This window comes from Monopterus albus, unplaced genomic scaffold (assembly GCF_001952655.1).
Source record: "Monopterus albus unplaced genomic scaffold, M_albus_1.0 scaffold260.1, whole genome shotgun sequence".
NCBI classification, from domain to species: domain Eukaryota; kingdom Metazoa; phylum Chordata; class Actinopteri; order Synbranchiformes; family Synbranchidae; genus Monopterus; species Monopterus albus.
In genome coordinates, this window is record NW_018128140.1 from 1,724,504 (window position 1) to 1,746,977 (window position 22,474).

Here is a 22,474-nt window from a genome sequence, read left to right on the forward strand (position 1 = left end):
GCAGCACTGAAGAAGAGGAGCTGTCACCTGACAGAAGAAGAGGTCATATCGTGTCTCAGGGGCTCTATAGCCTAACTTCAGACTGTAAATCTGATCTGGGAGCACTGGGGGAACCAGAGGACTGCACAGGATGACACTGGATTGATACACACTGGATTATCTACCCAGAATGCACCATGTATGTGTGGTGCCAGCTCAGAATTGGCAGCATGTAGACAGTGTGTCTGCACACAATCATTTCACGTGTTTGAGGATATGATCTTAAATCTGTTTCTACTTGAACCGTCTGTCAGATTTTAATATGACACTGCGTAGACGAGTGTGTCCGCAGGATTCCGTGTACGTCTGCACACTTCAGGATCTCTGTCCCATATGTGTACATATTTACATAGATGGTAAAACGTGTCTTTAACCCGCCTTCATTCGCAGATTGAAAATGTATCCGAGGACCAGGTAAAGAAAATGTCAGCTGTGCTATAGTCTAGGCTTCCTGTTGAAAACACCTCAGGAAAAAGGTTCATAAAAGTCATTTTTGAGCCTTTTCTCAATTACATCCTGCTTGTAAAACTTTCTCACAGTGTACTTACTACTTCATTCTTGTAACATAAACAATGACTGATTATTACTGATTGTTGGGGCGACTGTGGTTCAGTGGGTAGAGCAGTCGTCTCCCAACCGGAGCACTGGAAGTTCGAATCACAGTGCCTGCATTCCACATGTCGAAGTGTCCTTGGGCAAGACACTGAACCCCCCCATTGTCCCCGATGGTTGGAGCCATTGGTCTGAGTTGGCACCGCAGATGGCTGCCATCAGTTCTGTACCGGAAACAAATTCCTTGTGTGTAACATACTTGGAAAAATAAAGGGGATTATTATCCTCATTAACAGTCACTTTTCCTCCCAGACACATTCCTCCACATATCATAACTTGCTCACAGCTCATCTCTACTGTAAGAAAGATTCTGAGAAACCGACTCAGTGAGTCTCTCTCTTCAACACACACCAACTTTCATCTCATCCCTCCTCCAGCTGGATGCTGGTTTCCACGGAAACGCTTCTCGCCTCCTCCTGCTAACCAACTGCATCTCTCCAGGAAGTTCCCAGACAGCCAATGGGGGCTCAGCTTCAGGAGTTATTTTTAACCATGTGAGTGAGATAGGCAGACAAAGAGGCTGACAGACAGTTGGAGGGCCGACACAGAGTGTGTGTGTGTGAGACTTTGTGTAGTGAATCTCTCTCTCTCTCTCTCTCTCCCTCTCTCTGTGCTTTTATTGTTATCACACCATTAAATAGCCCTTCTCCAGTCAGGCCATAGGTTTGCCAGGCCCTACTCCACCTTCTAGTCAGCTCAGTAGGCTGATATCATACAGCAAGCCTTCACTGCTACAACTCCCTATATGGACTAGTTACCTACAGTGACTGCATCTCTACAGCTGCCAGAGGTTGCCTCATTATAACCTGTATCAGTGATGCGCACCTTCTGGCCTACTGGTAGGTGCACTTCACCTGCAAAGATCAGACATGACTGCAACTACATTTTACACTGACAATGCGGGAAACAGCAGGTCTACTCCGTTTCTCCCCTTGGCCTCACTGTGTGGACATTCGGCAGTCACGAGGCAAACCCACGGCTCCTGCTGCTTTACTCAGTAGCACCGGAGCTACATGTAGAACGGATGAAATGTCACGGGATGAGCTGCAGACACGTACTCCATTTCTATTTCACCTTGCACCATGGTGTCTACACCATGTAATCTACACACCCACCACTGCATGTTTCTGAGCTCTGAACAGGGCATGTGCACAAATCTAACAATGTGTAAAAGTCATATTTTGATTGTGAGGATGAAAACTTTATTTAGTTAAGTCACTGCTTTCCAAACATGATCCTCACTCACTCATTTTCTAAGATAATTGCACTTAAACAGTTGTTTACTAGAAGCACGGGTGTAAAGTTCCCACTCAATAAACTGTCAGGGGTATAAAAGACAAGCCGAGGATTTAAAGGTAAGACTAGTGGTTTTGTGCACATCAGCTCAGGTGTTTCTCCTCACATCACTGTCCCAGAAGCTTCACAACACCAGGCTAAACTCAGCCTGGCTGTATCCTATCATCTTAAATAACGGCCTGACAGCAGGTCCCGGTGATTTTCACAGCAGTGAAGTGACCCCCCGCCACCGCTCGGTTGCATCTGGAACACACCGGAGCAAAGCTGCAGAAAAGCTCCAAAGCTGCTCTGTCAGATGTTTCACAGCCCGGAGATTCTCTGCTGTGTCTGTCGACACCTGAACCAGCTCCTGTAGGAGGAGGCAACCAAACACTGCAGAGGAAGCTGGGAACATGCTGGGTGCCGCATTATGTAAAATCTTTCCCAGTGATGTCATTAAGATGAAAATACGGCAGGTTTAGCCAGGCGCTGATGACCATCCTGGTTTCTGAAGGTGTCAAAATTCCAAACTAAAATGAGAACAACCATCAGACACATCCAGTCGCCTGCAGAAGCAGTGGGCCCAGGCTGTCAGGCTGTTTCCAGCAGCTTTGTGTCAGGGAACACAGGTTTAACTCTGCTGCTTTTATCAGTGTTTATCCAGACAGAAGCCACTTGACCAGATGTGAGGCAGGAGGATCAGCGGCATCAAACATCTGGATTCGTTTGCTCACTGAGGTGTGGTCATGTGTTGGATAGTGTGTTCCTACCAGGAGATCATCTGATTCCTCCCTCACTTTGACTCTTATCACTGTTATCCTGGCTTCTCCTCAGTTTGGCTCCATTATCTGAAATGTAGGCCAAACACTGCATTTACACACCCACACAATAAGCCCAGAGCCTAAAATCAAACAAAACCTGCAGTAAAAACCAACCCCACACTGGGTTAAACATAGTAGAAACAGGCTAAACTCAGTCTCAGTCAGAATAAACCCAAGCTACAGCCAGGTACAACAGACCAGAGCAACAATAAACTAAACCCAGTCTAAGGCCAGTTTTAACCTGGGTAAAAACAGACATTTAAACACAGCCCGGTTAGACAACCACCAACCTGAGTGAAGCTGTTCACAATGCTAAACCTGAGCTAAGCCCAAAACAAACCAGGTCAGGGAACAAACTGAGCCCAGGACAAAGGTGAGAACAAAACTAAAGACCAGATCAATCTGGGGAAAGTAGCAACCTGAGCCTAGATTAACAAGAGAGCACAGCCAGACTGAGCAGTGACCAAACCTGAGCCAACCCTCTGATGAACCCAGACTGTGTGGCTGAACACCACGCACCACGCTCAGCCAGGCCCAGAGGACTTGACCTCAGAAATACCTTGTCAGAGCAGTTCAGCATCCTTGGTGGTCATGGCATGAAAAGAAAGGATATAATTACATACTAATTACAAACATCAGCTAGAAAACACGGAGCGAATACTTCGGTGGCAGCAGCTGTTTGGCTCCTTTCTGCATGGTGAACACTTTCCAGATGAAGCTGTCCAGCACACAGAAACCCGACAGCACCTGTCAGGGCGACCGATTCACTGCTGGCTGTGCTGTTTCCACATGTTTTGTTTTTAATAAGAAAAAATTTTTTTAGCAAACAACACCATTAATGTAAAACAGCAGGAAAGGGACAAAATGATCAGACAGCAGCAGAGACTGGGAAACCAGATCTGAACCATGTGTTATGTGTGTGAGGGCCTGATCCTCATTATACACACACACCCACACACACACACACACACACTCTTCTCCACAGGCTTGTCCACATTTTGATGGATTAATTAATTTATTTTTCTGAGCAGTGCGTCTGCGACACACACACACACTCACAGCGTGACATTTCCAGCTGGGGGACATCTCTCAGACTAACAAGCTGATCCTCCGGCTCTGAGCAGTGGCGCTAACAAAGACACATCGGCTGATGGCAACACGCTGAATGCCACTGTGTGTGTGTGTGTGTGTGTGTGTGTGTGTGTGTTGACCACAGCACAACGCACTCAGCTGTTTGGAGAAAATTACTTTCTGCTCATGTGGAGAAGATTTATTGCGTCTTCAAAAGCTGCTCCAAACGTTGCTGAAATCCTCCTCTTTGACTCGTGGCCTTTTCATTACAATAAAGGCAGAGACGCTGTCGCTGATTAGCATCATTTTGTTTTGTCTCGCTTTGCACCAATTTACAGACTCACCAGAGGCCAAGTGGCTTTAATCATCCAGCCCAAAGTGAACAATCTCATCAAATCATCTAATGCAAAGACACGTGGCTCAAGCTTGTGTCAATGTGCATGATGTTATAAAAATGATCAATTCCAAGTGTACGGTGTCATTTCAGTGCCACAGAGACAAAGAACAACTAATTAGGACTTGTTTAGGCTGGTAGATCTGGTGGCTGCCTCATCTTTCAGCTGCTGATACTCTCCTAATCTGGTCTTCATTAAAATAACGGCTCCCACAGGCCTCCGACTACGACATGTGACCCAGTGTTACATGTTCACCGTGGTGTAACGGCCCGCTTCACTTCAGTTTGTATCGTGGCTCCAGAAAACAGAGGCACCGTGCATCACGGTTTATGCAGTTCCCCTCTCTCTATGAACAGTTAAAAGCCATCCTGCTGCAAAGTGTTTGATTAGAAACGAGTAGATCAGTGGAGTTCTGAACACTCTCAGGTGACGCATAGGAGGCGGCTCTGAAACAGATGCAAGTACAAACTGTTGTATAACCCTGCTTCAAACACATAATAAATTACACAACAACTCCAGCCCTGAGAAGTAAATTTAACCTGCAGTACCTCTAACTATAGTACAGAACAGCAATGAGGAAATATTTGAATTAATGTCTGCAGGTTAAGGTTGGCGCCACCAAAAGAGACCCGAGCTCCCCCAGGAGCAACAACCACGGTTGTAAGGTTTACTTAGAACAATGTGCTGTGACGGGAGGCAACATTCCCAACCTGAAGCAACATCTGAGACGATATCTCTTTCTCACTCACACACACACACACACCTTAAAGACCCCACTAGTGGGTCGTACCGTTTCCACTCCCTCAGGTGAGCCTGTTGACTTTAGCTGCTGTCAGTAATCAATAAGTAGCTAAACATTAAGATTATAATTACTAGTGTTGTGTCTATTTAAACCCATAGGCCTATTTGTTATTTGGCCAGTTAGGGGCAACACAAGCTGTAAATACAACATGCTGAATATTAACCCCCACCCCTTTAAAGTGGTGGTTTTATTGAAAGCTGGTGGGAAAAGCCTGATGCATTGAGCACTGAAAGTTGCAGTTGGGTTCCACAGCCTGGCCCTGTTTTTAACAGCATCCTTTATCTGCACCAACTGACTGTATATTTAAGAAGCACACACACACACACACACCCTCTCAGCCAAATTGACTGCAGTCCAGATCAGCCAAGTGAGGAGCCGAGAACACATCGGATCTCTGCTCCATTAATTTGTCCTCCCAGTAACGTCAGACACGCCACCAGCTCCTAAATACTAGCACACAAGTGCTGGAGACTCTGGGCATGCTGCCTCATTTGCACACACAGATTCACACTCACAAATCATAATAAAGGCCACACATGGGCGGGCAGGAAGCAGGAATCAGCACCTGCCTGCCTCAACGCCCACACACAGGGTGTAGATGTGTCCCCACTGCAGGGTCTACACAGGTGAACACAGCCAGCGTCTCCAACAACTGCCAGCGTGTAGACCGGTGGATGGAGCGGAGGTTTATTTGTCTGGTGCATCAGAGACTCTGCACTGGAGGCCGGTGGAGAGCAGGTACTAAGGCTGGGATAGGGATGTGAACAACACCATGGATCATGTGATAGCAGTAGTACATGTACTTTCTTAGTGTGGTTTTAAAATCTGACTGTACAGGTTCTGAAAAATCAGCTGACCAGATGAGAGCGTCTGGGTTTCTCTACAGTCTGACTGGTTAAATCCCCGACAAACGCAGGTGACATGAGTGAAACAAACAGTACTGGTAAAGAGCTGCCCTGAACCACTGCAGACCAAGGGCTGCGATCAACCACATGTCTGTCTGTGACCACTGCCACGTTCCACAGTGTCTACCATCATGCTGCCAAGCAGCGCTGGCCTGGGCCCAGATGCTCTCGGCCTTATTTAATCAGACTGAGACCTGAAAGACATGAAATGCTCGCACTCAGACAAGAACACAACCGATTCAGTCTATAGACGATGCAGCAGAACCAGGCACGTCATCTTTTCTTCTTTTGCTCATCGTCAAAGCCTGCTGCTACATTACCCACAATGCAACTTGACAGCTGAGTGGGAGGGCTGGGATGTTTCATGCTGGTAGCAGCTCATGTATCCTGGAGCCTGTGCGGTGCAGCAGCAAAGCTGCAGAGCTCCATCGGCTCCCTTCTGTCCAGCTCCACACCAGCAGACTTTATTACTTTCTTCATACAGCTCCCTGAGTGTGGACCCACTTCTGGCTGAGCCTCCTTCCATCACAACCGCTGGATCAGTCGCTCCTCTGTGGGGACACTCTCTGCTTCACTGCAGACGCTCATCCACCGGACAGCCTGACCCCCTGCTGAGCATGATGGGATACTGTGGCTGCCATGGCAACCAGAAGAAAGTCTGGGAGGAAGGGAATGAAACCAGTGATGGAGGTCAAATCACTGGAAGGACAGGAGGAGTGAGAAGGAATAAGGATGGGGGGGGTAAGAAAATAGAGGGCAGGAAGGAGGGAGGGAAGGAAAGAAGGGTAAAAGGATGAAGGAATGAGACAGAGATGAGACGGCGACACGCGATCTAAACCTGCAGGAAATCAGATTTACAGAGATCTGACAACACAGCAGGACACACACCCACACACACACACACACACACAGGGGTCTCACCCGCCAGTTAATCCTCTCTCAGTCTCTTCTCTTTGGGATTAGAGCATCACTGAAAATCCTGATGAGATCAGCGGGAACATGAGCACACGCCTCCTCACCTGCACACACCCATGTGTCCGTCAGGGTCAGGTTTCAGATCAAATCTGATCTGTGTCAAATTATTGTTTTTCGAGTCTGAATGCAAAGTTTCTGAGCTCACGCAGCAGCAGGTGTCCAGACAACCTTCCTTTACCAACACTGACACTACAGGGATCTGCAGGGGCCTCCAGCTGAGACGCACACCCAGTTGAACCTGGCTGCTTCTGCTTGAGCAGAGAGCCTGGCCACAGCCTCCTTCTTTTACTACTGTGCACACAACGAGAAAATAACTGAACCTGACTGGACCTGAGCAAAACAAGAAGAAAATCGTGTCCTGTCAGGATCAATCGCTTCTCCTTAAAAATCTAATCTTCTAACTGATGTGTGAATACAGTGAGAACCGTGTGAGCGGCAGAGGCTGCGAAGACCGAGGAGACAGTTTGGTGGAACAGTCGATCATTTTTTACTGTTTAACCAGAGTTTCTAACATTGTGTGTCTGAGGTGAGGACTCAGTGAAGCCTCCCACCTGTGTGTGCTGGCTCGCTGCTCTGGGTCGTGTTCAAACAAGTTAACCTGGGAATTTCTCCATCTCGGCTGCACTACAACTCACCATCTGGCAGATTAGCTGTTAAACTCAGAAATGAAGTTAAGCAGCGCTGGCAGCCTCGCTGCTGCTAGACTTCACATTCTGGAGGAGCCAGGATGCAGACTGAGAATGCTATCATCTGCTCCCAAAAGTTGATTTTTTAGTTTGTTTAATCAGGTCAAAAGCTGCAGCTGTGCACGTGCACATGCTGCATACTGTAACACTCCTCTAGCTGTGGTTCTCAGAGACACTGATAAACATTTAAGTAAAGAAAAATCCTAATTAGAAACAATCAGCATGGTGGGAAACCAAGAACAAATGTGCACAAAGATGATGGGTTTGGGCAGCGTTTGGTCCAGAATCAAAAACAAAGTGCAACTGAAGGAAGCTGAAAGCAGACCGAAGCTAGAGGCCAAACAAAAGCAGAGAGAGAGGAGAAGAGGTGTTTGTTGAACATACCTGGTGAGGTGGGCAGGTCGAGGAGAGGGCACACACATGTAAGAGAGAACGAGACAGAGACATATCAGACCAAACATTCATTTCGATTCAAAGAGACAGATTACACCGACAGGCTGAAAACAAGTGCAGTGACTTCCTGAGACCATCCAGGTGGATCGAAAGCATCACAAACCAGAAGCTCGGCCCCAGAAAACATAACAGTCATCACAACAGTAAAACCATCCTAATGTCACAGGTTTTTGTGGTCAGCTGTGAGTGAACTGTAAAAGACCAGCAGGCGCCGCCGCCGCCTCTCCAGGTGCCAAACCAGCACTGGGGCTGGTGATGACACAGACAACATGAGAGTGGAGCAGTTTACCGACAGTAATGTGGTATTAACAGGAACTCTGTGGACACACAGATGGTTGGTTTTATGTGAACTCCTCTGGTAATCCAAAGAGCTTATGTTGAGTTTATTTGCATCCTCTTTAACCTTAGTGCTTGCTAATCGCCCTCCTGATCATAGATTTGGCCATAATCGAGGTAAATCTAAATGGCTTGTGTGTAATGCTAGCATTAAGTCCAGCTGATGAGATTTAGGTCGTCACCATGTTTCATCCTTTCATCTTTTTCTCTGGAGCGTCGACAGCGGCGCAGCCTCATGAGGCAGCTAGTCGTGAGTTCGGACATGATCACGACGAGAAAGCTCAGACAGTAAGGAAACAGCAGCAGCATGGACCGACTGAAAACAATAAGGGGCTGAGCTACAGCCTCCAACTGTCAGAACACATTTCTACCGACCAGAAAAAGAACAGATTAACAGGTTTGACTGACAGCTGGAAATCTGGAAGTGTGCCGAGTCTGGGAGCTTTACAGCAGGAGGATGGCCCTGCACTGAGCGGGACGGAACACAGAGACGCTTTAAATGTATGCAGCTGGTGTTTCTGCAGGCTGTCAGAGCTGAATGTCTCGCTGACAGCTACAACACTGAAACACTCGCACACACAGCAGCCATGACTCTGGGTGTGGGTGTGTGTGTGTACAAGCGCCTCTGAAGCCTCTCAGTGTGTGCAGCTTCTTTAGTGGCAAGAAGGCATGTCTAAAAGTCTGGGTATTAAGAGGAACTACATCTCCCAGAGTTCAGTCTTCTTTTGTCTGTAGTTCCTACACAGGTGCACATGTCTGCTGGACCAGGGACAGCGCTTTATAAACACACCTGTCAGTCTGGGTCAGGAGGAGAACGATGAGTTACTGTCTCAGCATTTTGTCAGTAAAATAGAGTAAACCAAGTGAAGAATCGTTACACACTCTGTCTGTTGCTTGGTTTCTTTTTATATCTGAAGATCATTCTTCATCCAAAGTGTCTCAGTGTCGGTCTGAGCCCGCTGCTGGCGCCGCTCTGCTGATGGAGAGTGGGAGCTGGCAGTCAGACTCCGTCAGCTTTTACAGCCATTTTCCCATTTTCTGCTCCATCACTGCCAACACTAAAACGTCAGCGACAGAACGAGCTCAGACTCTGCAGCTCTCTCTCTCTCTCTGTCAGCTGCTCTCATCTCTTCTAAACAGATGTTCACCTTTTTTACCACAAACAAAATCCACTTTGATTTCTGATTCAAACTGTGGTTCAGCTCCAGAAGCTTCACATGTTTGAGGCGGCTAAAGTCTTTAAGAAGCAGCAGCAGTCACTGTTTAGCTGTTTTCCAATGATAAGATGTAAATAACCAAATTAAGGCCCGAGTTAAGACTGGACCCACAGGAGCATCACAATGACTTTCACTCTTACCGACTGTGGTTGATGGGTTTTCTCATTCGTTTCTGATCTAACAATGATAAAATTCAGAACTTTGATCCATGCCCCTCTGAAACCTGATTCCAGCCTCTGACATGGGTCCACATGCAAATCTTGTTTTAACATCTGCACCAACCAGTGAAGACCCACATTTCACAGACCTCTCTTTGCAGACACACAGCCAAGCATACAGCCAAAGTCTGAGTGCAGCTGAAGCACACGCAGCATGAACCGTCTGAACCTCAGGACCGAGCTTCAGCCCAAGTAACACAGGAAATGTTTCCAGATTAAGGTGGAGAAACTTGATCCCTAACCTGCTGCACGTGTAAATGGGTTTACAGGAAGCAGCTCTGGTGGACAGACACCAGGACGCTGTGGGTACGTGGTGGCTTGGGGGTGTAAAGGTCAACACAGCAGCATTAAAACAAAGAAGGCGTTTCGGCGCCTTCAGAACAACAGGGAGCTCTGTGAATATGTGACTGGAGGCCAAAGGTGACTGGGACTCATCAGTAACATACATGTTCAGGCTTGTATATATGGGACTTTACTGCCTGATGATTGAAAGTAGCTGGACCCGAGAGGAGCATCTGTTATGGATGTTTCTACAGACGGCGCTGCAGATACGTAAACACACACACATCCATCGTGACATTATGAAAGTGCTATTAACTGCAATCATCATCAGCCGCTTCCTCTGCGTGCGGACACCTGTTGTCTGGTTTCTGCTGCCTCGTTTTACATAAACAGACACATCAGACTGACAATTAGCACCGAGCTGGAGAGGGAGGAAACATCATTCAGAGACCAGGAACAATGACAGGAATGAGTGGGAGGAGGAAGAAATAGCAGAGGAAGAGGAGCAAAGAGCAAACTCCACATGAAGATCAGGGAAGCATTTTGCAGCTTTTACCTCTAGGAATAAACTTCATCCTGCTCATGAACAGTGTGTTGCTGTGTGGCGTCGCTGTTCAGCTGCACAGTCACACCAGCAGCAGCCTGAGTGCCACTGGTTTGAATTTGACTGTTAAGTTGTCCGGAGATTACTTTCAGGTGAACCTCTACAGTCTAGTGCTGCTCCAAACGCCGGTTTAGAAAATCTAAGTGCTTTTGATTCTCGTTGTATGACTGTGTGCTTAATAAATGCCTGGTTATGTTCTTGTTATTCAAAGTTAACAGGTCTTCTCTCTCCATGCGACCTCTGTGTTCATCCAGTGTGACATCATGTTGCTTAGATTCTGTCTAAATAGGAGTTAATCCACTCAGAAATGTTGAGTTTAGATCTGTGAGCCATGGTGGAAACTAGAAGTGCTCAAGACCATATCAGAACTCCGGACCACGCTCGACTCTGGCCCAAAAGCGTCCGAAACACTGGCCACGTGAGCGTTGCTTAAAACTAAGTGCACCCAGGTGAAATGTTTCATGAGAACCGCAGTCTCACTTAAAGTCTCTAATCTATCAAAACTGACTGTTATTTCTCTCTCCAGATTCATGATTAAGCCCCCGAATTGAGATCTAAAATCTGTCTTAATTTTAGACTCTTCCTCTGCTGCCAACAGCAGACCTGTTCATAACGTGTAGTCTTATCTGCTACGGTCCAGATCTTAATATGTAAAGTATCCTGAGACAACCTTTGCTGTGATTCTACACAGATATAAATGAATTGAAGTGAGTGTGTATCCACAGCGGGCCATCATGTTGGGCAGTGGGACACGTACTCCGCTGTCAAACACACGCCGTAGTAGCTGTCTATTCGCCTCTGAGCTACACTGCACAAACTCCAGGATTCAACAAGAGCTAAGAAGCTTCCAACAGTCCGACCATGCTGCCAGTCTGAGCTGTCGACTGGACCTCGGTCAGCAGCAGCAGCACCACCCCTTCCCAGTGTGCGGGCGTCACTCTGTTAATATAGTCATGTCACCTGTTGTTCACAGAGAAGACACCATCCTCCCCTGAGCAGAAGGAGAATTTGTCCTGAGGACATGCTTTTCTTCAAAAAGGCAACAATTTGGGACTTTGGGAGATGTTTACATTAAAACAGCAGATTGTGTGTGTGTGTGTGTGTGTGTGTGTCTAAATTAATCCCCCCTACAGCCGTCAAATTAGAGGAGCGCCAATCAGATGTACCCATAATCCCCCATGGCTGCACCAAATGAACACTGGGTAAATGAAGGACAGAACAGAAAGTCAACACACAAACTTCATCTGCATGATCCCAATTTCTATCAGGTGTGTGTGTGTGTGTGTGTCTGTTTCCTTTGAAGAAAAAGCCTCCAACATCTAAACCCACCCGGAGGTTCTGGTCGCCACGGGCCAACTTTCTCTTTCCTCAAACAAACTGTCAGCAGATAGTTCCCGCCGTCATATTTACTATAAACTCTCTGCAGACCTTTTGGGTCCAATTTATTAAACGAACATCTGAAGCAGATCGGCCCCGAGGAGAAACGCTTCAACATAACTATACAATGCAAGTCTACAGTGCATCTGTATTTTTACTTTATTCGTTACATTCTGAGTACAAAACCTTTGTTACTTTTGCGTTTTGTGAAAGAGGAAAGTCAATTTGCTAGAAAACGATGGCAGGGATTATGGGGAGCAGACAGATAAGAGCCAGATTGAGACAAAAGAAACTCTCTTCACATATATGAATGCAGTTTAAAGTAGGTCACAGACGGCACAGCCCACTGAGGAGCAGGCTGGATCCACTCTACTCTGATGTAGCACAGAGCCTCTGCAGAAGCTTTATGAAAATGAGCACAGACCTGTTACGATCTGGCAGTCTGAACATCCTGGTGTCCATGGGTCCAGCAGGAGGACCTGCTCGCCCTCCCCTCCTGTCTATGCCCCGTTTCCTGTTTGATGGCAAAAGCACAAAGCGACATCCAGAGACCCACTCTGATGCCCGACTCTCCCAGCGTACACACACATTTCAGAGCCATATTCTGGCCTTGCAGAAAACTCCAGTGATGCATGTTTTCTTTGCTCCTGAACAAAAGAAGAAAATAATGAAAACGCCACAGAGAGCAGTGTGTTCCCATTAAGCAGCAGCAGAGGAGACTGAAGTGTTGTTGTGTGTAAATGGCAGCAGCCTCTTCATGCTGTCACTCTCTCCACTGTTTCAGTTTGCTGTAAATGTCAGAATGATTTTCCATCCGCAGTGATGTTCAGCGGCCGCGCTGGGTCACGGAGAAGAACACAAAAACCACTTACAGCTGAACTTCGGGCTCCTCCTGAGGCCAGCGGGTGACACAAGCAGGTGGAAACGATTTAGGTTTTAGCCTGAGTCGCATTAAATTTGCTGTCGCCAGGACGTGTCGGAGTCAGACTGACGAACCTGCCTCTTAACTCCACATTTTGTCCTTCTCATTCTAAAGAAGCTGAAACTGCATGTGATGAAAGATTACAGACACCTGACGGGAACGTTATTAATTATTGATCAGAGGCCCGAGGGTGATCCAGCATGAATAATACAATAATAGAGTCACAGTGTTAGTCACAGCTAGCTGCCCTGGGCCAACATGAAGGGCCGCTAGCTGCTAATAAAAAGTGAATGAACTGGGAAACATTTTATTTCTGCAGCTGCAGAACATTAGGCCAGTTTTCGTGACCAGAGGTTTAGAGCTTTGAGTAAATGAGTTTAGAGTTTTAACAAGATGAACAAAATCTTCAGCCAGGTTTGTTTCACTCTGTGAGAGAAAACCTTTAATGAAACTAATGTTCTGGAGATTTCTTGTGCTTTAACTTTGACAGACTGAAATCTACATTCACATCCCAGCTGAAGTTTTCCAGGACTGGTGTGTCCACAGCAGTGTGAACAGTCCAGACCAGATCTGGGCCACCTGCGTATGTGCTCCTAGACCCGATTCCTCTCCGACCACTGGCTGTGCGAGTGCCATCAGAACAGTCAGATCAGAATCCATGTGGCTGTTTTAACGTGTCCTCCTCTGCACATATGGCCTGTCGTCATCATTCAGCATCAGAAAAGTACTTTACGCTACAGAGTGAGGACATCTTGGCCAGTCCCCACTATCTGAAACACCTTTTAGAGTGTTAATACTTGTTTTTAGGTTTCAGGTTAGAGTTTGGGGCTAGGGAACGCCTTATGTCAGCAAGTGTCCTCACACAGACAGAAGAGAAAACAAGCAGAACCTGAAGCAGATGCACATTTAGTGACTTGTCTGTTCCTGCTGTTAAACTGGAAGCAGGCCCATGTGTAGCATTTCATTTCATTTTTAAGCAGCAGCCCAAAGATGTTTCTAAGTAAAAACTTTTGTTGCTGTTATTTAATAATGAGGATTCTTGTTTTTCTGAGACTTATGAGAGTTTTTGTTCCAAGACTTTTTCCAGACTCTTGAGTTGAAGAAGAAAAGTTTTAGCTGTAATTCCAGAGGAAACGTGTGAATCATCTGCAGTTAGTTTTCCATTCGAGTTTAAAAACAGAAAAGCAGAAATCTCCTCCAGCTAATGTTTGGTTGGTTCAGAGTTTGCATAGTTTTTGTTTCTTTACAGAGAAAAAGTGCATCCAGTTTTGTTTGTGCTGTGACTCTGGGGCAAATGCATGTTTAACAGAAAAAAATATTTAAGTTTTATTTGTGTGGTTGTTTATGCTGCGAGTTTGTTTTGGACCCTAGAGACACTAAGCTGAGCTTCCTGCTCTGGGTGTGTGTTCTGCAGGAGTCGAATCTGGCTCGTTTATATGTCGCGCTCTCAGGGGGGTGAACACACTGACACTGAAAGTGTGGATGGGCTGACGACGTCTGCCCCCTCTAATGCATGATGGTAGATCCAATGTGAACAAGGAGAGCACGTCCGTCATGGTTAATGTGGGAGGAAAGAAATACTGTTAGGTCGTTCTTCCGGCTGATAGCCACAGCCTGTTTGCCCTCATTATGTATTTAAGCTAATGACAGCCCTGAGACACAGCTTCCTGTCCACAGTCCTAGCGTCACCAGCTGAACTGGTGTTCTGCAACTCTGCTGAGGTTAGCGTTAGGCTGTAGTAATGCCACACTAGGAAGAACAGTTTCATGCCATTATTTTAAACTGTTAAAGAAATGTGACACAGCCCAACATACCGTACTACTGTTTTTTGGGATGAAATCCTTTCTGCCGATGTTCTGAATCCACCGAAGGCGGACACCTCTCTCTCTCCTCTGCTTCCTGGAAACCTGTGCAGACAGGATGGGTCTCAGGTGAGGCCATGCTCCATGGAGGAGAACCTTGTGGATTTGGCATTCTGCTTTTTTCCAGCAGTGCAGTTTGCCACTACTGCTGCAGCAGCCAATGACAGCACAGGATCTGCCAGCACTCCTGGACATGCTGATCTGTGGCTGAACCTGAAGGGAGATCAGTCCCATTCACTGTAACAGATGTGTGATGTTACTGGAGGCAGCAGTGACAGAGGCTTTGGAGCTTCAAGCTCTGACCCGGATTTGTCCAGCACTTGAAATAATGTGAAGGCAGAGACAGAGCAATAAAATCTAATGACTGCACACACAGGCAGACAAACAAGTCATGTGACCTAGACTGCCTAGCAACCACCTGGCAACACCATAGCAACCAGGTGACAATCACCTGGGAGCCAAAAGCAACAAGAGGAAAGCAAGATGGAGGAGGAGGAGGAAGGAAAGTGGTGAGAGTGATGACAGGAAGACGGAATGAAGGAGGACAGGAAAAGAAGAGGGGGCAAGAAGGAGAAGGGGTGGAAGAGGAGGAGGAAGCAGGAGAGGATGAGCAAGAGGAAGAAGAAAGAATAAAGTGTGGAGAAAAGTAAGAGAAGGATTGGGAAGGAGAAAAGAGAAGAGGAGAGGAAATGAGAAGCGGGAAAGAGAAGGGAAAGGAGGAGAAAGAGCGAGTAAAACTAAAAGGAGAAGAAAACAAATGAGGCAAAGAAAGGACAAGCAAGAGAAGGATGGAAAGAAATCAGGGGAGAAAGAAGGAATAAGATAGAAAATAGAGGGGTGATAGAGGAAAAGAAAGAAGGAGAATGGAGGAGGCAGGGCAAGGACAGGAAGGAAGGAGAGGAGACAGGGGACAGGGAAAAGAAAAGTGGAGGAAAGATGGTGAGTGGTAGAGAAAGTGAGGAAGGAGGAGAAAAATGCAGCAGAGGAATGTGATGAGGAGAACAACAGGAAGCCGAGAGATAAGGCCACGCTCAGGAACGCCGGCGCTCGGCTTTCTGGATAAACAGTTCACTTCCCAGCATTCCTCAGTGAGGACTGCTGCACATTCACACACATTCTGGGACACTTGCTCTGCACCACAAACACTCGCTCTACCCACAATGCACTGTGATTACTTTGCTAGTATGGCTGTGTTTATGAGAAAATACTGAGAGTTTGCAGCGGGGACCTCCACCACATCCTTCACACTACTAAATGTCAGACAGGAATTAAAATGCTGCTACAGTTAGAACAGCAACATTTCACCACAGCTCTGCAACTCATCTCCGTTTCTTCTGAGAAGAAACGTTTCCCTCCTCTGACAGATCATCGTCTGGACTTTGATTTGGTTTCCTCTCTGCAAACGGCCTCAGCGAAACACACACACACACACACACACACACACACACACACACACACACACACAGGGCGTTGTGCTGATGAAGCCATTGTCCTCCCTCAGTCCGTGTGCTCTGTGCATGTATCACGACGTGTTCGCATGGTGCTGTATTTGTTGAATGGCCCAAATAATGCACAGCAGAAAGAGACTGACTCAGCAGAAAATGGAGCGAATGGATGGAAACATTCAGATTCTGAAAAATATTGTGAAACTGTTGTTACAGAAGCTTGAATCACTGTATTTCAAGGAAATTATTTTACAACTGAGGGAAAATATTGTGCCAATTTCAGAAGCAGCTGTGTAACAGTTTGATGACAGAGGAGCCGATCTCTGCAGTGAAACCTGCTGAATGTGACCAGCAATTCTTTGCTTTTATAACATTTATCTTCATGTATTTTTGTCAACATTTCCTTTTTTGTCTTGTTTATATTATGGAAGGCTGTATTTTTAAACCTGCTATGACTGTTGGGGTGAAGGTTCGGACTCAGAAGGCTCACTGCTGCCTTCACCAGTGCACCAGCCTACAGAGCCCCTGACTTCCACTGCCACTCAGCCTGTCAGTTGCAGTCCCCCCGCCCGTCCCTGGGCCTCGTGTTGAGTATCGTCCCTCTGTGCACCACATTCTGACTGACTAATAACTGCTCTCTTCTGAAGCAGAGATAAAAGAAAATCCCCCGGAGGCAAAATCCCTCACGGCTGCTGCTATTGAATTTTCCTTTAAATCAAGTGGCTGCCAATCACTGGCCTGAACACACACAGAGAGGAAGATTCCTGACGCTCAGCTAAACCCCCACTCACTTGCCATACAGGCACTTTAGGGGAACAATATTAGGAATTAGGAGGGTCAGGCTGGAAACCCACCTGCAGACCTTTCAGGATGGAGGATGGATTGAGAGGAGGAAGAAACGTCTGATGATGTTTCTCAGCGCCTTGGAGCATAAACTCCATCCGACAAGGAGCCAGTGGAAACCGCAGAAAGAAATAAATCACCCGACTTTTAATGAGAGTTTTGGACCGGAGGAGAAAACAGCAGCAGGAGGCTGGGATTGATGGTTGTTTTCCAGGAAGAGGGAAGGAAAACAAAGAGGGTGAAGGAGGAAAGGGGGGGAGTGAAGAGGCGGAGGAAGCCTGGGGGGCCACTTAAGCTAATTAATGGATCAGCGTGCACGTGCAGTGAGCGTGCACCTTGTGTTTTAAGGGGGCTTAAGTCCTCTTCCATTAGAGAAATGAGAGGGCAGGAGGGAGGCTTCAAGAAGAAGACGAATGGGCAGCAACACACAAATAGCTACAAAGAGTCACAGTCAGTCTTCTGGACTAATCAGGATTTTTTTTTTGTTTTTTATAAATGCACACTCTCTCACTGTGAGGCTACAAAATACACTGATTGAATTAGAGCACAGCTCAAACTACAGCAACAGGAAGAGAGGGATGACAAGAAGGAGAGAGAGAAGCAGCTGAGCAGGTGCTTCACACCTGGGTTCAGTTTCAGTGTGAAAGCCGTTAGCATCGGTGACGACCTGGGGCTCAGCGCCAGGTTATAAACATACACAGGGAAACATGCACAACTCCTTATTCAGCAGCAGCAATGAACTCTCAGTCAGACACTAGCATCAGTTGTTTTTTTTATGTTATGTAGGGACGGGGTTACAAGGCCGGCTGATTCGAGTGTCGTCACACCATTCAATAGCCATTATCAACGTAATCACAGCTATAAATATGGCTCAGCTTTCTGAAAGCCAGGAGGTTGTTATCACTGACAGACGGGCTAACGAGGTGAGATTTAGCATCGGCAGTAACTATGAGCCCAGCCACAGACTGAACTAGGTGACAGGAAGTCTGGGTTAGGACCAAGGTGGCCCAGAAAACCTGGGACACAGGAAAGAGGGGTTCGACTCCAGTGACACGTGGCATTTTGTGTCCATGAGTGTTTTAACCCCAGCTACAACCTTTCCCTAACCACATACATAAAGCAGGAACAACGAAGGCCAGCTGGGTCCCAACAACCTACTGGCCCTCCTAGCAGACGAGCAGTGACCTGCTGAGCCATTACTATGGTCCAAAGTTAAACTGAACAGAGTAACAACATCTGACGCTGGTGACAATGATCGAATCGTCGATCGTGCTCACTGTCAAACTGTCCTCCAGGTACAGACAGACAGCTCCAGTTCCAAGTTACCTGATCCAACACTTTTCATGCTGTGTGACTGCCGAGTCTGCAGCCATTTCTGTGGCTCTTGCTCATGTCCTGTGTGAAGCCATGTTGCTCTGTAGGCAGCCTGTAAATCTGTCAGTGGTGTGGACGTGTTCAGCAGACTCATTCAGGTATGTCAGAATCAAAGTTCTCCACAAACTGGACCAGTTGTTTTAATTTCCCCCTACAGACTGAGGCTAAAAGCTCAGTGCATCACTAAACCGTGGTGCGCTGGGTGCCGAGCACTTTTTGGGTTCATTTCCATGTGATTTAAATCTTCGTCTCCTCAGCCGTCTGCGAAGAGGCTGAGCCTGACTGACATCTAAGTCTGATCAAGCTCTCTAAGTGTCTCTGAGCTATTTCTGTCATTGCTGGAATGATGGAGGATTTTAACTGCCCACAATCCACTGCTTTCAACATGTGGAAGGCCAATAAGGTCAGTTTCCTGGAGGAGTCATGCTTTAAAGAAAGTTTTCAGTGCATAAAGCCAGCAGCCAGAATCACCTTCCACTGTGCTACACTGTCAAACACGACCTCTTCTGGCTGAGAGGCTCCAACAATACGTCACGTGTCAGTACCTACAGTTAAGGCTTCTACATTTGCAGCAGATGAAACTAGTAAGAAGCAAAGAGGCTCCGAGTCAGAGGCCTACTCAGTCAGTATTTTGCTGCAGGTAATGGTTCTCATAGCATCAGCGCTTTGGGAAATGCCGTGATAATGAAATGTAAAAAGCACATGTGGATGGCGATTTACAAGAACTCGCTCTGCGCAGCAACAAATCAAACTATCACACAACATCAGAGACGACTGATCCTACATCTCCATTACTCAGAGCCTGAAAAATGCAGTTTACCACAGTGATAAAAGCTCCTGCCCAGTCAGGATTATTCATCAGTGAGCTCGTTAGACCCCACAGAACAACACCTACAGTACAGAGTGAAGGATTCCTGTCAGACTTCGTGTTATTGTGCACAGAGCCCATAACAGCGCTAGTGAATGTGGTGTACTCACTGTAGCCTATGTGAATCCAGACCCTGGTTTAGCCAAAACTATCAGACCCAGCCTAGTGAGCCACACCGCTGCACTGGGTAACAGAAGAAGAGAAGACAGGGTCTGCAGCTGTGTTCCTGGATCCTCCTGCAAAGACTTAATGATACAATCACTCCAGGCAGGTGTAAACAAGGGGGACTGGGGTCCTTAAGAAGCCTTGTGCACTCTAACAGTGAAAGACTTATACTGGTATGTGTGGTTTTAGTGAGTAGAAACCAGTGCACACATGTATTTCAGCCATGGCCACAGACTTTGTTTCAGAAACAACGCAATAAGTTGTTGTTCGCTTTAGGTAGAAACATCCGATTTCTAAGACACCAGGATCCCAAGTCTTACCTGAGACAGTACAGTGCTCTTACAGATGTGACAGATGTGATAAACAGCTATGAAAATGTGACCGACACTGTACTGAACTGGAGGAATCCTGTAACTGCAGAGTCATTTTTCAGACGACAGGGCCCACAGAGGCAGAGACAGGTCTCCACGAGGGCGAGCTGGGAAGTCTCGACTGAGCCCATTAAGCCCTCGCCTGACAAAATGAGAACACTTTACCAGGTTGGATCCCGTGGACGTCAGAGACACTGAAACATCATCTTCAGGTAATCATCCTCCTTTTCCTCTTTATTAAACTCCCACGTGGGCAGGAGCACGTCGAACAGCTGGAGTCAGGTATTTCTCCTCAGCTGCAGTTTTCTGGGGCAGACAGGAAACTTTGGCCCACTCCCAATTTGGGACATGGTATAAAAACAAATGAATAATATCTGCTTAAAGTAGGCCCCCAGGAACAAGTGGCCAATATGAGGTCTATACAGTTCTCCCCAAAGAGCCTGGTCCCCTCGTTCTGCTCCTTCAGACCAAGAAGCAGCAGCTGAGGTGACACAGGGCTTTTGTGTCTGAACTGCTCATCAAACGAGGTCAAAGACTGAGATGCAAACTTTCACGGTGAAAAAAGGCTGAACTGGGACAAACACCAGGCAAGAGAGACCAAGTGCGAGCACACACCAACGGGAATAAACTCCGATATTAATTAAGCACCGTCAACGGCAGAAAAATGCTGAGGCAATAATCCAGGCAGACTGAAATACCTTGTCTGCAAAAATAAAAGAAGATACCGGCAGAACTGAGGACAATTCTCACCAGACACAGCTGTACTGTGGGTTTAGGTATAAAAGGAAATGTCAGCGTGCAACTGCCCAGGATGCATTGCTACAGTAAGTGAAGCTGGTTATTCTGGCCTCTTGGTAGGTGCACCTTGGCCCTACTGAAACATAATCAGCAACTGATAGCCATTTAATGGGGCAATAACATTTTAAACTACGCTGTCCGTCTCAGATGTTTGCTGGGATGCAGTTCTGATCAAGAGATTTTACAGTTTTCCTGAGGTTCCTGTTGTTTCACTGCAGACAGAGTCTGTACCAAAGCCACCGGGAAACTAACACGGCAGCAGTTTAAAATGTAGATGGCTTCATGTAAACATGAGCAGTTCCAAACAGGCAGCTCTTCAGTGCTGCCATAGACACTTCAGATGAGTGCGGCTGCACAGCTCCAAACTGAACATGAGAATTCAAACACTAATGATGCATTTGTGGCTAGTTTCTGAGCAGCCGCCCCCGTGGGAGCTGAAGCACAAGGACAAGTGCTGCTTCTGATGGTGAAGACAAAGAGAAAAAGCCTTCTGAACAGCCATTTCCCTGCCACTGTTAGCGCTAGCATCAGCGAAATACCATCACATGGCACACACATCTATCACTAACACACACACAGTCCTGCAGAAGTGGAAGGAGGGGGTCAGGAGGTTGTCAGAAGGTTCTAGGGCATTTTCCAGGCAGGGGGGCAGAGACTGGAGTGAAACAGGCAGGAGGTCGAATCTTATCGGATTTAATCCAGAGACAGACATGCAGACCTGCCATCCCCCTGCTCAAGGACACACACACACACACACACACACAGGGATTAACCCCTTCAGCCTCTTCAGGACTAGAAACAAGGTCACAATGCCCGTTTGTTTCACGGCTGTCAGACTGCAGCAGGTCTGAGGAATCACACCAGCGACCTGCCTCAGACCAGAACAAACAATCACGCCTGGAGCAGCGACAAATCGGTCACTGGGTCCTCACAACCAATACGACTGACACGGCATGCATTGTTCTAGTTTCAGCTGCCTGTCCCACATTAACATGCGTGTCCAACAGTGAACACCAGTGCAACAGTGAAAACCTTGGACAACACTCTGGGTCCTCACAACCAATAAGACTGAAACGGCATGCATTGTTCTAGTTTTAGCTGCCTGTCCCACATTAACACGCGTGTCCAACTGCAACAGTGAAAACCTTGGACAACACTCTGCATCTTCACTCAAACCAGCTGAAGGTCTGGGTCTGTATCACAGCACACACACATTGTTCATTCTGACTCAGTCCCATGTATGCTGTCCTGCTGCCAAATGTGGATTCATCCGCCTCTGAATATAGTCCCCACACACTGGTTCCCCCGTTGGTTTGATAAAAACCACAGTGAGCAGCGGTTTTAGGAAACTGATGAGACTTAAACAGGGACAGTATATACAGAATGTGTGTAGATGTTTGTCTTCGAGAGGAACCACTGGGCATATTTTTGTCATTTTAAATCTGTCAATCGTCTTGATTTTAATAAATATATGTACCGCCATAATGGCTCTCACCTCACAGACATACAGTAACTGCAGCTCAGCTCCCATCAGTCACATTAAGTCTGGTTCCATGGATCCCCAGAAACAATATCGGGGTCACAGCTGTATCACAGTTTTTACATTGGAGGCCCAATTTCCTGGATTTGATCTGAAAAAAGGCTGCGTCCCACACCCTGGGACCAGAATGGCATGTTGTTTGCCAAACCTAAAAGGAAGCTCGGAACCTGCAGAGAGTCCGTTTGACTTTGTGTAAATAATTCTGTTACTGTTTCGCT

At 46.9% G+C, this 22,474-nt stretch overlaps 1 long non-coding RNA gene across 3 annotated transcripts in view; it reads right to left on the reverse strand.

Annotated features, from left to right (window-relative positions):
• LOC109972570 (uncharacterized) overlaps positions 1-22,474 on the reverse strand; it is a 77,981-nt gene that overhangs the window by 16,422 nt on the left and 39,085 nt on the right. For 2 of the 3 annotated variants that reach the window (XR_002276700.1, XR_002276702.1), the window contains one exon: positions 14,805-14,897. The exons of the other annotated variant lie outside the window; for it this stretch is intronic. This is a non-coding gene — a long non-coding RNA (uncharacterized LOC109972570). The remainder of the gene's footprint in view (positions 1-14,804; positions 14,898-22,474) is intronic. 3 annotated transcript variants of the gene reach the window in all.